Source organism: Carlito syrichta, unplaced genomic scaffold (genome assembly GCF_000164805.1).
Source record: "Carlito syrichta isolate Samal-C Ts95f unplaced genomic scaffold, Tarsius_syrichta-2.0.1 Scaffold153948, whole genome shotgun sequence".
Taxonomy (NCBI): Eukaryota; Metazoa; Chordata; class Mammalia; order Primates; family Tarsiidae; genus Carlito; species Carlito syrichta.
The window spans coordinates 8,384-25,085 of record NW_007098044.1 but is presented as its reverse complement, the minus strand read 5'-3'; the positions used below and the strand labels follow the sequence as shown (position 1 = coordinate 25,085).

The following is a 16,702-nucleotide window of genomic DNA, read 5'->3' as shown; positions in this document are numbered from 1 at the left end:
CCCCCCCCCCCGTGTGGGTGGCCCTGTGCAGTCCCACCCACACGCAGAGAAGGAAGGAAGGAGGGAATCGTCTATTTTTAGCTATTGTGTGTGTTGCTTCTGTGTTCCATTGTGTTCACAGCAGGTCTCATCTGCTGGTCAGAGTTTCTGAGCCCTCGCTGAATCTGATGCTGTGCTTACGGGGACCTGCGTGCCGGGAGCTGGTGGAGGCCCGCCTCCGGAGCGCGGTCCGGGCCGTGCAGCCCTGCCCTCCTCGCGCCCGCATCACGGGCTGTGGCTGCACAGGTCTGCTCTGGGGGAGGCGTGCCCCACGGGCAGAATTTTAAAGGAAGCGTGCACGAGGACGGACGTGGTGAGGAGAATTCTGGTGCAACTCGGACCCTCCCAGCGCCTCCTGCTTTGCTTCCCTCTGCAGGGTGGGATGTGGGCGGGGCTCGTTTGCCTTCCTTGGCCTGGAAAGGAGTCCCAGCACCAGGAGGCAGCCGTCTTGACGGACCAAGTCTGCTTCAGCCAGGAAGGAAGACAGACGGGATGGGAAGTCAGTCTACAGGGGCACCTCATCTCCAGCTGTTGAGTGTGTCGCTCAAACAGAGAGCCATAAAAGCTAGAAAAAAATATATTTGACAGCTAATTCTGGGAACAAAAGATGTTTTCTAAGATCACTTCTTAAATAATGTCCTGCCGTCCTCAGCAGGTCTCTTGAGCTGTTAAAAGAACTACCCCGTGGTCGTCCAGGGAGGGCCTGTGGAGCTTGGTCCTGTGATGGCTTTCCCCGAGAGCCCCACCGTTGACCTCCAGGTGCTTCTGCAAGCTTCACTGAGCTCTCAAACGGGGCATGCCTCACGTCGCAGGATCAGCCCCTCATTGTGTGGTGGTCCCTCATCGGAAGGTCTGCATGGTGGCCTGCTCTGCTCCAGTGTTTGCCTCGACGTGCTGGCCGAGAACACTCGTTTTCCCAGGGAAGTCCTCAGCAACAGTGGTTTGTCCTTGGCTGTTGGGGGAGATGCCATTGGTTGAAAAGAAGAGGCCTCCCGACTCAGATCAGAGCAAGAAAACGTGGGCGTCATGTGCCCTCTGTCTTCCCCGGGGTCCGCCTACGTTGAGAGTCTCCCTTGGTGCTCCCTGTGCCCAGTTCCCTGTGAAGGGAAGATGGCACCACTTGTGGGCATGTCTGAGGCCGCAGCTGGCTGACCAGAGGCAGTTGTTGATCTCAGGTAACACGGTTCCTGCACAGAGTAGTGGCTAGAAATATACAACATCTAGAGGCCGCCCCAAGCCAGCTGTACTCTCCCAAGTCTCCAAAGAATGTAGCCTTGGGAGGTTGCAGCCTTTCCACTGGGAAGAAGAAGGACTCGCGAGCTAAAGTAGTCGTAGCTGGTAGATCTAAGGAAACAGGTTAGTAAGGAAGGGCAAGCCTGTTTTCCCACTCACCCGGCTGCACTCTAGACTGCAAAGGACACCTTCAAGGTCGAGGCAAGTGGAAAAACATCCAGCCTCTCGGCCTTTCCCACAGCCCTGGCTGTGGCTGAAGGGCCCTTGTGAACCTTGTCAGATAGCTCGGGGTTTCCTCCCACCTTCCGTGGGCGTTTGATATAAGCCACCAGGGCAGGTATTTATTTTTATACATTGTTAATAAGAGAACGCCTTGTTTACACTGCGGTGTTTATTTGCAGTCCAGAGGCGGGAGGTGTGGCTCCAACAGTGTGGTGGGTTACAGTTTGGGTGCTGCGTTTATTCGAGCCCAAAGCATTTTCTATGAATTGAGCATTAATGATTAAAAGATTAATGATTACTAGATTAATGATTAAGGGACAAAGAAAAGTTTAGTCAGGTATGACATCTCCAAGTCTAAAGTAGTTGTGCTTCTGCTCGTTCTTTTTCACCCGAAAACGCTTTCCATTCGCGACGAAGTTCGCCTTCGGCATTGGGGGTCTAGAAGATGCCCGGCGTTCAGGAGGTTCTGTTTCCTGCCGTTGGAGCACCTTGTTCCTCTTTTCTCCCCTGGCTGCCTTTTTGTAGTATTCTGGCTGCAGGAAATATTTCCATTTTGTTTTCGCAGAGTAATTTAGAAAAGGGTTCGCTAAACCCCTTTGGGTTCTGTTGCGTTTTGGGTCGCCCAGCAGTCGATGTTCATTAACAGCTCTCCTCTTGTCCGCCTTGATGCAGAATCACATCGCGCAGCGGAGACGTAGACTCCAGCTTTGCTGGTGTCAGGTCCTGTCGTGGTGCGGTGAGGACAGCACCCAGACACGCCTCCCCCACTGCAGGGCCGGCTGTGTGGCAGCGGGTGCTGGCGCCAAGGCCTCTGCTCTGCCGGACACAGAAACCCGAGAGGGGGAGGGTGCCAGAGCGCCGGCTCCGTCTTGGTGACGTCCAGAGACCCACGCGGCGCCCTCCTGCTCTCCTGCTGGCTGCCCTGGCTACAGGCGGATCCAGGGCCTCGTTCCCAAGCCCGCTGGCCCGCTGGGTCACCGTCCAGCATTGTCAGGAGGCACCATTGTGGAATGAAGCCCCACGGGCAGGTTTTCAGATCCAGCCGAGGAGAGGAGGCCATTGTGGAAAGGCAGAACAGTGTGAAGCAATTAGTGAGTGGTTTTCCAAGGTAAAATACCAGGGGCCGGATCTCAAGGGGAGCTCCCGGAAGGGCAAGGGGACACTTGTCTCTCCACCTGGCCGCTCACAGATGCCTCGCTGTTTGTCATAATATCTGCAGATACAGGGTCTGGCCTGTTGGCCCCTTGATGTGGTCAGGCTCAGGTTGCAAATCCAGAGGCCAAATGCTGCTGAGTCTGAACTTTAGAACGTGGCCTGTACACAGTGTGACTTAATAGCTGCTTTTTAGGAAGCCAAGACTGCTGGTGAGGGGCACAGCTGTTGCTTTGACACAGCGTCACCACTCTTTTTCTAGAGTTTTAAATGCTGGATGGGTGTAGATTGAGAAAAGGGATTGGGGTCGCTGTCTTTAGTTGCTCTAGATGTCCTTCTTTTTAAACCTTGTGCCTTTTGCAATATGGGAAAGAACAGAAATCTTACGTAACTCTGCATATATTTATGTTCTTTTTCTTTGTTTTTCTTTGTATTTGGTTTATGAAACATTTAATCAGTGTTTCCGAACATCCCTTAATGGCCACGAAAGTGTTTCTCAGTACTTCTTAGGGTTTTCTGTCTGTTGTTCAGTTCAGTGCCACTGGAACTTTTCTGTGGAAAGCTGCAACAGTCTCCCCTGGTGTTCTGTGATAAAGGGGTTGTTTAAAAGCTGATCTAAAATGACAGAGAGCTTTTATTTTCAGATTAGTAATTCCTCTGTTCTTGAGGCTAGGGACTATGTTTTATTTACTGTGAATTACAGCAAATAAAGGTAAAGAAAAAAGCGAACCATGGACAGCTTAATCTGGGTAGTTTTTCTCAAAGGGACCTTTGAAATAAATAGTCAGTTTAGAACTTGCCTGTCTAAAAAAAGGAGGGGTCACTTTTAGCGACAGGTCCAGCCAGATGTTAGTGGAAAAGCTACTGGCCGCTTCTTGTTCCTTCTGTTTGCTTCAGCCCACTTGTGCAGATGTCTGATTTGAGGGCACTGGCTACTCTTGCCACACAGGTTGCCCCCAGTCTGTACAGATTTTTCTTAGGACGCTGTGGATGGCGATTTACACTTTTTCTGGGGTCTAAACAGCATCGCCCTGATGTTCTTCCAGTGGCGAGAAACCAGCTACCTCTCGTGCTCACTTTGTCTCTCTCTAACGGTCTCTCAAGTGAAACCAATACATGGGACGTTATTGGTGCTTCTGGGGCCTTTATAACTCAGTTAGTAGTTTACATATTTTTATATTAGATTTCTATTCTGAAATCCACACCAAAAACCCACACAGTTGTCTTTGAACACTGCCATTTTCTTTCACAATTGTGAATGGAACCATACTCAGATGTAAAGTGTATTTTTAATCCCCTAAGTAGAGGGCTCACTTTGCCAGCATTTTCAAAGCTGCTTTCCAGGGAGCTCTTCTTCCCTCTGTGCCTTTCCTGTACACCTTGCATGCTCTCTAGTACCACGGCTCACCAGGATGTGTGAGTTGGGTCTGTCTGGCCTTCAGGCTGTGGGGATCTCGCAGCACGGGCAGGATGTGAGCTTCACCTTTGGTGTACGGGCCGCTCCCACAGGGTCCGCTTGCCGGAGCATGTTCCCGGGCCTGCTCTGCGTGCAAATGGTGGCATTTCTTGTGGACGGCAGAGTGTGAGACTTTAACACATCAACAGAGATGAGATCAGATAAGCTTTGTGGAGTGGCACTAAAAATGATGTTTTTAGGCACTCAGTCTGCATGTTGCTTTGCTGCAACCTTGAGCTACGTGGAGCTGTGTCCCGCAGACCAGCGGGTCCTGCCCGTCTGTGGGCAGCAGCAGATGCCCAAGCCGAGTACAGCAAGTTCCCAGGCGCTGGGGGACCAGCCGGCCAGAAGCCAGCAGGCCACAGCTGAGCCTGTCCCCGCAGCCTCGGCTGTGGCTCACTGGGTAGCTTTCCTCAGGAGCGGGCTGTTTGGAATCATCCCTGCTTCAGGAAAACTCCCAGGCAGTATCTTCTCTCTGTTCGCACACCACCACAACGGCCGTCGCCAACACAGAAGAGGACGTCTGTAACCAAACGTCTGGGGGTTTTCCCCACGAACCAAGCAGGGGACGCCAGCTGGGCGTTGTCCAGTTCAGCTCTAACACTGACTGCCTGGAGGCAGTCAGATCGCACAGGTTGAGGACTCAGTCCCAAGACCGCCCCCACACACCGGTTGCGAGTCTGGGCCTCCGGAACAAGTGACTGACTGGCTGCAAGCTGGGGTTCCCATGAGCCCCTCTCTGGGCTTGATTACTTTGCTGACGTGGCTCACAGAACTCAGGAAAACGCTTACTTGCATTTTCCAGTTTATTATAAAGAACATTGTACAGACGAAGGGAGGCGCAGAGCGAGGTATGAGGGATGGTGCCCCCAGCTTCTGTGCCCTCCCAGACGCCACCCCCAGGAGCCCTCACATGCTCAGCCACCCAGAAGCTCTCTGAACTGTCCTCTGGGTTTTTATGGAAACTGCATGATGTCAGCATTCCTTCCCCCCAGTATAGGGTGGAACCCTCTCTGAGGAGGGTCTCAAGACCTGTAATCATCTTACCAAAACCTCTGGGGTGCCATGAAAACAGTTATAAGAGGGGAATTTATATCTCTGTGAACACATCAAGAAGATGGAAAGATCACAAGTTAACAGCCTAACAAATCACCTAAGACAAGACCGCCAAAACCCTAACTTTAGCAGAAGAATCCAGATCACCAAAGTAAAAACCCAAATGCGGGACATAAAGACAAAAATAACATAGAAAAGCTCGACAAAACAAAACAGCTAAGGTTCTTTGAAAGAAGACCCTTAATCCGAAAGGCGGGGGGGAGACTAGAGTCCTGACTTAGGGTAAGTGAAAGGGAGGACAGGAGGAGGTCAGAGGTTCAGTTTTCTGAGGCTGACGCTGGGCACTCACAGTACTCTTTGCCCAAATAGCCTCCTTCAGCTTGGCTCTTGCAGGGGCGGCGGGGCTACAAGGGAGTTGTTTTTAATAGCTTTTGTAAGCTATATCATATACCATGCACTTTGGTCCTTTAGAGTGTGCAATTTGGTGGTTTTTAGCCTATCACAGACTTGGGCAACCACCACCATAGTCATTGGTAGGACATTTCATCACTCCAGAAAGAAACCCAGTTCCCTTTGGCTGGCAGCCCCAGTTCTAGGCAACCACTGAGGGTCTTTCTCTGTAGATTTGCCCTTTCTGGCCTTTTGCATTAATGGAACTGTGTACAGTATGTGGTCTTTATGACTGGCCTTTTTTGTCCGGTAGGGCGTTTTCAGCGGTCATCCTTGTTTGCAACAACATTTCATTCACGTTTATTGCCAAACACTTTTGATCATATGCATGGGCCACTTTTGTTTATCCGTTCACCAGTTGATGGACATTTAGGATGTTTCTGCTTTTTTTTTTTTTCCCTCCGAGTTAGAGTCTCACTCTGTCACCCAGGGTGGAGTGCAATGGCCGCTCCTGGCCACCGCAGCCTCGACCTGCTGGGCTCCGGCGATCCTTCCGCCTCAGCCTTCCAAGGAGCTAGTTGCCCAGGCAGGTCTCGAACCCGCGGGCTCAGGCAATCCACTCACCTCAGCCTCCCAAAGCGCGGGATTGCAGGCTGAGCCACCAAGCTGGCGATGTTTCTACTTTTTAACTATTATCAATATTGCCGCTGTGAACCTTTGTGTGCAAGTGTCTGTGTGGATGTATGTTTCCACTTCTCTTGGATCTGTACCTAGGAGTAGACTTGCTGAGTCATATGGTAACTCTGTTTAACCTCTGGTGAGCTGCTAGACTGTGTCTCCATGCCTGTACCATTTCACACTCTTTCCGGCAGTGTATGAAGATTCCAATTTCTCTGCATCCCACCAATACTTGTTATTGTTTTGTTTTGTTTTGTTTGCGTTGGAGTCTCACTCTGTCGCCCAGGCTGAAGTGCAGTGGCACACTCAACAGCCACCCCAGTGTCGACCTGCTGGGCTCCGACGATCCTTCCGCCTCAACCTTCCAAGTAGCTGGAACTACGGTACAGGTGCATGCTACCACACCTGGCTAATTTTTGATGTATTGTAAAGACAAGGTCTTGCCAAGTTGCTCGAACCCATGGACCCAGGCAATCCACTCACCTCTGCCTCCCAAAGTGCTGGGATTACAGGCTGAGCCACCACGCCCAGCCATTGTCTGTCTTTTCTGTTAGCCATTCTGTTGGATGATATGTTATTTTGGGTTTTCATTTGCCTTTCCCTATTGACTAATGATGTTGAACCTTTTTTTTTTTAAACTTGTTGACCATTTGTGTACCCTCTTTGGAGAAGTTTCTAGTTAGATCTTTTGCTTATTTTAAGTTGGATTTTCCTTTTGTTATTGAGCTATAATAGTTCTTTGTATAGTCTAGATACAAGTTCCTTATCAAATGTGAGTTGCAAAAATATTTCTCTTTCTGTGGATTGCCTTTTCACTTTCTTGGTGGCATCCTTTGAGCCACAAAAGTTTTAACTTGGCTGAAGTCCACTATATCTATTTTTTCTTTTATTGCTTGTGCTTTTGGTGTCAGCTCTGAGAAAACTAATCTTAGATCGCCTAATCCAAGTTTATGAAAATTCATCTCTGTGTTTTTTCTAAGATTTTACCATTTTAGCTCTTCCAGCTCTTGAAGAGAAGGTATTTGAAGGGATAGCCACTAAGAAGAGAGAGGAAGGAGAGCTGAATTTTTTTCAGGGAGCACGAGGCAAGGCTGGCAATGGACTGGGCCCAGGATGCCTCTTCGTGGCGGGTTCCTTTTCCTCCTCTAGCCTGTGTTGACGTGGCCCCTCTTAGGAGGGCTTCTCGGACCACATCCCCGCCCCCACCTACTTCCCTCCTCATACCCTGTGAGATCCTTGGATGGCGTGTGTCACCAGCGTAAGCGTCTGCACTTGCTGGTTAGCTGAACTTTTCTTAAACTTTCTACTAGACTGTAAGCTCCAGCCGGGCAAGGGCTTGTCTCTTTTAATCGCCTTTTTATCCTCAATACCCAGTACTTGCTGTTGGAGAATGACTTTTCTTGGATCTCATGTCCGACACAAGATGACGGGGTTCTCTGAGCCCACAGTGAAACCTTTTGGGGGAGAGCGAACCTTTTCGCAGACTCGGTGAGGCCTCCAGAGTCACAGTCGCCTCTGTGGAAAGTGAGAGAAGAGGACAGGTGTCCCTTCTGAGCTTATCAGAGGAGGTGACCATGGTCAGTTTATGCCAGCAATAGAAGTCCTCTTTTCAGCAAAGGCTATGTCACATGTTAACACAACGAAGACAGAAAGTGCAGTGTATTGTTCCCTCACTTCAGAACTACATATTGGGACAAATGGCCATTCGGCCAGCAGTCTTGGCACAGAAGGAAGCCCAAGCGCTGTATTTCAGGGTGGACCCACATGGGCTCCTGAGTTCTGCTTTTTTGGAGCCAGTTGCTTTTAATAGCGTCAGTGCCATTACATTAAAAAGTCCATTCGAAGGAAAAGAAAGGTTAGGATCTGCCCGAGATCGCACAGGCGAGTGAGGCTGCCTTTTTTTTATCGTCTTGACATTCATATTTGACGTTTGTCATCGCACTTGACTCTCACCACAGTTTCTGTGTGTGCATCAGTTATGATGGCGGTTGAGAGGCTACTTCGATTCCAACCAGTTCAGGTATTGGCAAGTGCTTTAGGACTGACTGCAAGGGTAGTGAGAACCTCTGATGCCTCATTTGTCCTCTTTTTTTTTTTTTTTTTTTTGAGTTGGAGTCTCACTCTGCCGCCCAGGCTGGAGTGCAGTGGCTGCTCCCGGCCACCGCAGCCTCGACCTGCTGGGCTCCGGCGATCCTTCTGCCTCAGCCTTCCGAGTAGCTGGAACTACAGGACGCACGCTACCACGCACGGCTAATTTTTGATTTATTGTAGAGATGAGGTCTCACCAAGTTGCCCAGGCAGGTCTCGAACCCGCGGGCTCAAGCAGTCCACTCACCTCAGCCTCCCAAAGCGTGGGATTGCAGGCTGAGCCACCGAGCCTGGCTTCGTTTGTCCTCTTAACCTCAGGCCTAGGGACCTGCCAGCCTGGCACTGTGGCAACAAATAAAGTAACTTTGAAACTCCTTCAGCTTAAAAAAATCACATTCAGGTTGCAGCCCTTTGAGAGCAAGGAGCAGAACAGGGGAAAGAAAAGTGGCAGAATCAGTGCTGACCGCCCTGCCGTGAGTACCGTCCAGCAGCTGGTTCCTGCGTCTTTTTTCTGGCACCTGGGCAGGCAGAGGACTCCACCTTACTGATGCCTGAATGTGTCCTCGGCCGAAGTGCTGTCCAGCCACATGCCCCTGGAAAGCCATGCTAAATCTAATTTCAGGACACAAATTGAAAAAGCAAATTTATTTATTGTACTGTAGACTTATTAACTAACAGAAGCCATGAGCCTAGGTCTTTCTGTTTACAGATATAAAATGCAGCCCTAAATGAGGTTTAATGGGCTTCCCAGATCATGTTCCCTGGATAGATTTTTTTTTTTCCCCTTCAACAATACATTTGAAAATCAGAAGGACTAAAAAGGGGAGTACTTCCTGTCATAAATAGGTCAGGTGGCATTCTTCAAAGCATTTTATAGCCTCCAACTGTGCATTATAATTTCAGAGTAGCTGGGAAGTATTCGATGTTTTCAGAAGTGGTGTGTTTATTCTGAAATGTCTATCAAGCACGTGCTGCGTGCTGGGCGTTGGGACAGGGCCCGGAGATGGCCCAGAGGCCAGCAAGGCCTCCTCCGCCCAGTGTAAGGACGCACATCAAACCCCAGTGCATAAGGAAACACGAGCTTCAGAGCGCCATGTGAGCCAGAAAGCTGGCTGCAACTCTGAGGGTGGCCAGTGGGGCCATGGAGGCTGATAGACTCTGGAATGAATAGGTGATCTGTGTGGCACGTGGACACGTCCTGTCACTCAAGCAAGCATGAATGTGCTGGATGGGTGTGGCCGCAGCAATGCCATCTAGTGTCACAGCAAATGTCCTCGTCCCCTCTGCCTGCCAGTCCTAGTGCAACCTTCTTGATAAAGACTGAAGGTTACTGGGGCACACTTGAGACTTTCCGGTGTCATCTCATCAGAAGATTGAAAGCTGAGTGGAGATGTAGTTTGTGTGTTTGTGTGTGGATTTTTAGAGGGGGGGAGTCTGGCTCTGTTGCCCAGGCTGGAGTGCAGTTGCACAGTCATGGCTCACTGTAACCTTGGAGCTCCTGGCTTCAAGAGATCCTCCTGCCTCAGCCTTCCAAGTAGCTCAGACCATAGGCACATGCTGCCACCACCACGCCCAGTTAATTTTTTTTAAGAGGGTCTTGCTGTGTTGCCCAGGCTGTTCAGGAACTCCTGCCCTCAAGTGATCCTCCCACCTCAGCTTCCTAAAGTGCTGGGATTACAGGTGTGAGCTGCCATGCCTGGCCGGTGGAGCTGTAGTATCTTAACAGAAGGGAATACTCTGTCGTTGTTTTTAAGTGACAGTATGTGGCCTATACTATGCTAATAAATGCAACAGTGGCAAGTGGAGAAAAGGAAAAACACAATATACAGGTTCTGTCTCCCTTATCGAAAACGCTTGAGACCAGAAATGCTTCCGATTTCAGGGTTTTTTCAGATATTGGTATATTTGTATTATATATTTGAAATCTCAAATGCTCCAGGGAGCATTTGCTTTGAGTGTCATGTCAATGTTCAAAAGTTTTGGAGTTTGAAGCATTTCATACTTTGGATTGTTGAATCCGGGGTGCTCGATTCGTATCTGTATTGATTGCTGCTGTTGAAAGACCGAGGTGAGTTTGGCATGAGTGGCTAGAATGTCCTGGACGCTGGATTCTCTGTGTAACCTCATCTGCTTGTAATTTTTAAACGTTTAAAAATAAAGCAAGGGAAGCAGCCACCAAAGCATCCCACATGCTTTGTTAAGCTTGGAGGCAGCACATACCAAACTGAACCTGGCTGCGGGATCGCAAGGGGGAACAGCGAGGCTGTCTTCCTGTCTTCGGTCTTGAGGTCTGATGTGCTTTGTTGGTGGCACTGTGGCTATGAGAACTAAGGTGGGGGTGTTGGCCGAGTTATTAGAACGGATCTGTCTTATGCCTGTAGCGTTTCTTCTCGGCCTCTTGGGAATCTGCTTATTTTGTCAGACACAAATTCTTCCTTAAAACACTGGTTTTCAAGCTCCACCTCCGGGGGACCCAGGGGACCACAGAGGAGTTTTCTGCTTAAAGGAGCTTTCTGCCTGACAGGATCATTTCAGTTGCTTGAAGAACCTCCTCATAGTCTGCTCTTTACTTTTGTCTTTGTATATTGAGGTTCCAGGTGACATTTTTATTAGAGGCGAAAAGAATTATGCTTAAGAAAAATTTGATAGACCACTTTGGGTTAGTAGTCCATAAGATAATCAGCAGGCTATGGGGAGTATTCCCATTAAGAATTTCTACTTCTCTGGAGTAGCTTCAAGGAAAACACTAAAATTGAAAATTAAAACTTGAGATAATAGAGCGTCGAGAATTGTAAGGTGTCGACCTACTAAGATGTTTGTGTGTGCATTAGTGTGAGTGGCGGAGTGTGGCTCCACCCATGTGGTTTGGAGGCCAGCGAGTCTCGTCTGTGGGAGAGAACACCATATTGCGAGCAGGTCAGGGTTTAGTACTTTTTCTAGAAGTTGTGCTTTCTCAGTGCCGGCAGCCTCCCTCCCCTGGCTGTGTCTGTCTTGGAGAACCTCTGCTGTGCCGGGCTGTAGGCCGGAGAGACGCTGCACGAGGTCTGTTTCAGGTCCAACACCAGAGCGTGTTCCTGGTACCGAAGGAACTGGCCCACAGAGTGAGGAACCGCACTTTGGGGCTGGGCCCCGTGGAAGGCCTTAGAGCTCCTGGCAGCCTGTGCTGAGCCCCACACTGTGCCCCGTCCGCCCCATCTCTGTGTTCGTTGACGTCATGTCGGCAGGTTTTGGGGTGAACGCTCACCAGCACGCCACCCCCTCTGCCGCATATGGGGCTGATGACTTGGGCTTCCGTTCCAGAGCAGGGTCAGCGGGTCTGGGCCTGGCCGGTGCTGCCTGCCGCCTGTTTTTATAATGAACGTTTGCTCCCAAGGCAGCCTCGCTCATACCACCAGCTCCTTATCGTTCGGGGCTACTTTGGCCAAGCGGTGGCACGTAGGCTGGAGAGCCAAAAACTTTGCTCCTCGTCTGGCTCTTGACAGAAAACGTTTGCCAGCCTCTGTTCGGGAGTTAGCAGGAAACTGGTTCTGGCCTCCTTGAGAGACGAGGGTGGAGGACGAGGGTGGGGAGAGCCCAGCAGCCTGGTACAGCTCCATGAGGGGAGCCCTTGCCCGCACGTCGCCAGTCGCATTCGGCTTATGTGGTAGAGATGCCTCTTGTCATGGGACCGTGTCCTGAGCCTGAGCTGTGGCTCGGGAATATAAACAGCCCTACCAGGCGGTGCCCTTGTCCAAGCCCTGAAGGAAGCCAGAGGAGCAGCCGTCAGCGGACCGTCCGGGCAGTGGGCACTGGGCGCTGTGATGACTTCCCGCCGAGACAGAAGAGCCCTGCGGCGGGGCTGCTGCTGCCAGGGCTGGAGGATCTGCCCCTGCTGATTCCCAGGGGCTTGGTCCTGGACGGCCTGCCTGGGAGGGCGTGCGAAGGACCCCTCCCACAAGGCCCCACCCTCCCGGGGCTCCCCTGTTCTCGCTCTCCGGCTGCCTGGAGTCTCGGGCCCGCCCAAGGCTGCTGCTCAGCTGCGGGGCCCCCGCCTCATGTCGGCCAGCCCTGTCTGTGGCGCCCTCCGCATCTGCCTCACCTCGTGATGCAGCCTCCACTACTCTCGGCGGAGCAGCCACCTGGCAGGCGTGTGGCTCCGTCGCTTCGTCCCTTAACAAACACTCCCTGGAGCTCATGCCCCCGAGTTTTTGTGGAGTCAGTGCATAACAGGACTTTGAGGCAGAAAAGACAGGCAGAGACATACTGCTCCTGCTAAGACAGCAAGTGCTTTTTGTGCGTGCGTCGCTGCCCTGCCACTTCCGGCGGGCGGCCGTGTTCAGCCCTCGCAGCAGCCCCGAGGGCTGGATGCTCTTCTGGTCCCATTCAGAGGAGCCGAGTTTCGGGCCTGGAAAGCCGCGCTTGTCAGCTTTTATGCTGCACAGCAGGCAAGACACAGTGAGTCGTGAAATTAACGTATTGGGTCACCAACCAGCACAGGAAAAGAAATAATAATCTAAGAAAAGGGTAAAAGCATGAGTGCACTGTATATAGTGAAAGAAAGCGTTGAAAGGTAGCTCCTTTGTCTCAGCGCGTCCCCACATTGTGCAGGTACACATGCGTGGATGGGACTGCACGGGAGTGTGCCGTGCGCGCCAGCACTGAACTTCGCTGTCCCACCCCGCCTCCCCGAGGCCCGTCCTGTCGTGGCTGCCAGGAAGGCGCTAGGAGTGAATGAGCCGCAGAGCTGTGTGTTTCCTGCCAGATGCCTTTTGGCCAGCCCGGACTGCGTGTCTGCTCAGGTCTCCCAGATGGCTCCGGCCTGTTCTCACAGATGCACCCCAGCCTCCTGGTGGCAGTCTCTCCACAGGCGGGGGCTCCCCGCCCTGGGCTGTTGTTTGGGTTGCTGGAGGTTTTAATTCTCTATCGGAGGTGAGTCTGACGTCAGCTGGCTGCCGCATGCCTGCTCTTCAGGATTCCTGAGACCCCAGATCTGCACCCGGCCTCCAGAGAGCCATTTCCTGCAGTATAAATAAGCAGCGCAGCTGTGTTACAGTTCACCTGTGCCCTGGGGGCAGGACTCACATCATTTTTCTGTTTAGAGTGTCCCTTGAGCAGAAAACTTTGGAAAGCAGATTTTCTAGGCCGAGTGTGGTGGCTCATGCCTGTGATCAGTCCCCACACTTCAGGAAGCTGAGGCGGGAGGATCACTTGAGGCCAGGCCTAGAGACCAGCCTGGGCAAAATAGTGAGACCCCATCTCTACAAAGAAAAGACTTTAATATTAGCTGGGTGTGGTGGTGTACACCTGTAGTCCCAGCTGTTCTGGAGGCTGAGGCGGGAGGATTGCTTGAACCCGGGAAAAGAAAGAAAACCAGGTTTTCAGAGTAATTTTAGTGGACTGGTGTATTCAGGGGTACGCACTTATATGTTGGCATACAAGGGTCAGCTTTGTCGTGATGACAAAGAAGAGTCCAGAGACCCAGATACTTTCCTCTTCATTTCCATGCCAGGCTCGGGGCCGAATACCTCACGTGGGCTCATCGCCTTCCATGCCACTGGCCGTGGGAGCACCGCCGCCGCCTTCCTCCAGGGTTGGCCTGGCCCATCCACCCTGCAGGCCACCTGCTCTGCCCGGAGGAAGGACTGAGCCGTCCTGGTCGGCGAGGTGCAGAGTGCGCAGGAAGTGGGCTTGAGCCGCTGGGACAGGGCAGCGGCGTCTGTACCCGCTCAGTACCACGGGCGGCTCTGCTTCTCACTGCTGGATGCGCGTTTTCTGCTTCTTGCTCCTTCTCCACTTGTCTGCCCGCTCGCTTCCCACACCCACTTCCACCTTCCCTTTCTGCCTCTTCCCTTCGGGCTCGCTCTGGCCTGTCCGTGCTGGTGGTGTCTGGGGCCGAAACACGTGCTGCTCCAGGCCTTCCAGTGGTTCCTAGCCTGAATATTGGGGTGACTTGATGAATTTTAGTCTAGGCTTGCGAAGTTGTCAAAGTTTTCAACTGACAATCGACGCACGATCAGGTGTGCCTATTTAAAGTGTCGAGTGTGATTACTTTGGGCATACAGGTACTCCCTGGAACGTCAGACATGAATGCGGAGACTTAAGAAGCCACAAGAAGGCAAAATGATAAACTCGGCTACTTATAGTTTAGAAGTAAAGCAGAACCACTATGAACAACGTCAGAAAGACAGATAGACGGACAGACTGGAGAAAATGCAGTTTCATCAGAGCTGAGCTAGTTTCCCTAGTGTTCAAAAACATCAACAAATTAACTAGAACAAGGCAAGGATCCGATGGGGAAAAGTGGCGAAGAATGCACAATTCCTAGAAGGGAGTTTATGTACACGGAGGAATCGCTCAGCCTCACAGGACACGTAAGCTGCCTGGAAGAGACTCTATGTCGCCTGAGCTCCCGGCGGGCCCCTCGGGGCGGGGGGACCTCCAGCTGCCCCTGCTGGCCTGCAGCCCCTCCCAGGACTCATCCTCTCTCTGCTCACAGTGCTCTTGCCCCCACCCTCCAGTCCAGTGGGCAGTGGCAGCTTCCACTGTCCTTAACCCTGCCCTGACCTTCGTAAGCACCCGCTTCCTTTAGTCTTCTCCTGATTAAAAAAAAAAAAAGCACCTCATAGACCCCATTTTTCATGTATCAAAAGCTGAATATTCCAGCGGTGGTGGCAGTGCAGGGAACTCATGGAGATAGTTGTGAAGAGTGTACATCGCTACTACCTTGTGAAGGGCTGTTCTGCGATGTCTGTCAAAATGAGATGTATGCAGTTTGATCAGAAACTCCACATCTAGGAGTATTGCACACAGAGAGCCCTCAGAGCACGGATGGCACGCGCACCTGAGTTTTTATTTATCATAGGTGTTTTCAGTCTTTACTCTTTCAAACACAGAGTCCACCTGGAAGGGTCTGGTTACGTCATGGTACCATAGAATCGGTGCTCATGGGGATTGTAAGGGAAGATGTTGTGTTATATATTTGTTACCAGGGTACAGATTAATATAATCTGTGCTGTTATTTTTGTTAAGCAGGAGGAAAAGGAAATTTGTGTGTGTGTGTGTTTGTGTGTGTGTGTGTGTGTGTGTGTGTGTGTGTGTGTGTGTGTATGAAACACGCTGGTCCAGTGGCTACCTCTACGGCAGGGACTGAGGACTGAGTCTCTGGTGACAGGGCTGGGGAGAGGGCCTTACGGTATATTAATCTAGAAAACATAATTCCGGTGCAGAGAGGTGAGAAACAGACACTTCTGTTTTGGGTGTGCTTGGTGTACTGACAAGTCTTCACCTGGTTGGCTTTAAAACGAAAGAGTTGCCTTTTCTCCCCTCCCTGCGCCCAGCCGAGCTTTGTTCCAGCTCCCAGGGAGCCAAGCCCTCGACCCCTTTTCCCATTGTCCAGCTTGAAATGCGGGTGCCCCGCTTGGGTGTGGGCTTGCAGGGGTGCCTGTGGCTGGGGGTGGGTCTGACCTACAAGTCCTCTCCCTCATTCCTCCAGGTCTTGGGGGAGAAGGGGAGGGACAGGGGCAGTGTCTCTTGCTAGAGGCCTCTGGCTGGCCCTGGTGGGACAGCCCTGCTGCCCGGGTCAGAGCCGGCTGTCCCCAAGGGCCCGCTTCGCCTGTTTCTGCAGGCCCGGCGATGGGAAAGGCCCACCGGCATCTGGTTTCCTGAGTACAGAGGGCACTGCTCCGGGAGCGAGCTCAGGGCCAGCCTCCAGCCACCCTCTGGCTCCCAGAGGTGTAGGTGCAGAGACAGGACCCGGGACCCTTGCCCCCGGAAAAGTGGGCGCCTTGTCGGGCAGAGAGGACAGCTGCCTGGTAGGAAGGTCAGTCTTCCCACTGCAGGGGGAGGCTCGGTACCAGAAGAGACAGCGTCGTGTCTGTTGGTGCCAGGTGCTGACTGGGTATTTGCCATGTCTCTGTTTATTTTTTTAGTCTGATGGAGGAGGGTTAAGAAAGGGAAGTTGACCACCACCTCCGTTCATTAATCAGAAAATACATGAGCCCACGTCCAGAGCGGGCCGCTGTCCCCTTGCAGACCTGCCGTCTAGTCCTCTGCACTCCCAGCACACAGGGCTCCACTCCCTCGCCGCATCCTCTGTGGAGGAACTCAGTCCTGAGGCTGCAGCCCCCTCCAAGGACTGTGAGGTCCCTTGGTGACTTGGAGAGGGGTGTTCCACCCGTGTCTCTTTGGGAACATTGCTGGGTGTAATTGAGACAGACATCCCCACTCCCTGTGGTGGCGTGCGAGTTGGGATCCTGGTGCGTCTAGGGGCAAAAATAAGGGTTTTCTTTGTTTTGCAGAGGTACAAAGAGAAGCAAAAACGGCACAAGAGCAGGAGCCACGGGGCGGGCCCTGGGTCCCGCAGCGTCTTTGTGGGGTCTTCTCAACATCCGCTCGCTGAAGCGTGGAAAG

The 16,702-nt window shown here is 51.9% G+C and overlaps 1 protein-coding gene across 1 annotated transcript in view; it reads left to right on the top strand.

Moving 5' to 3' along the window:
* Positions 1-16,702, top strand: part of CUNH9orf3 (chromosome unknown C9orf3 homolog) — a 306,444-nt gene that overhangs the window by 284,107 nt on the left and 5,635 nt on the right. The gene's annotated exons all lie outside the window — the stretch shown is intronic.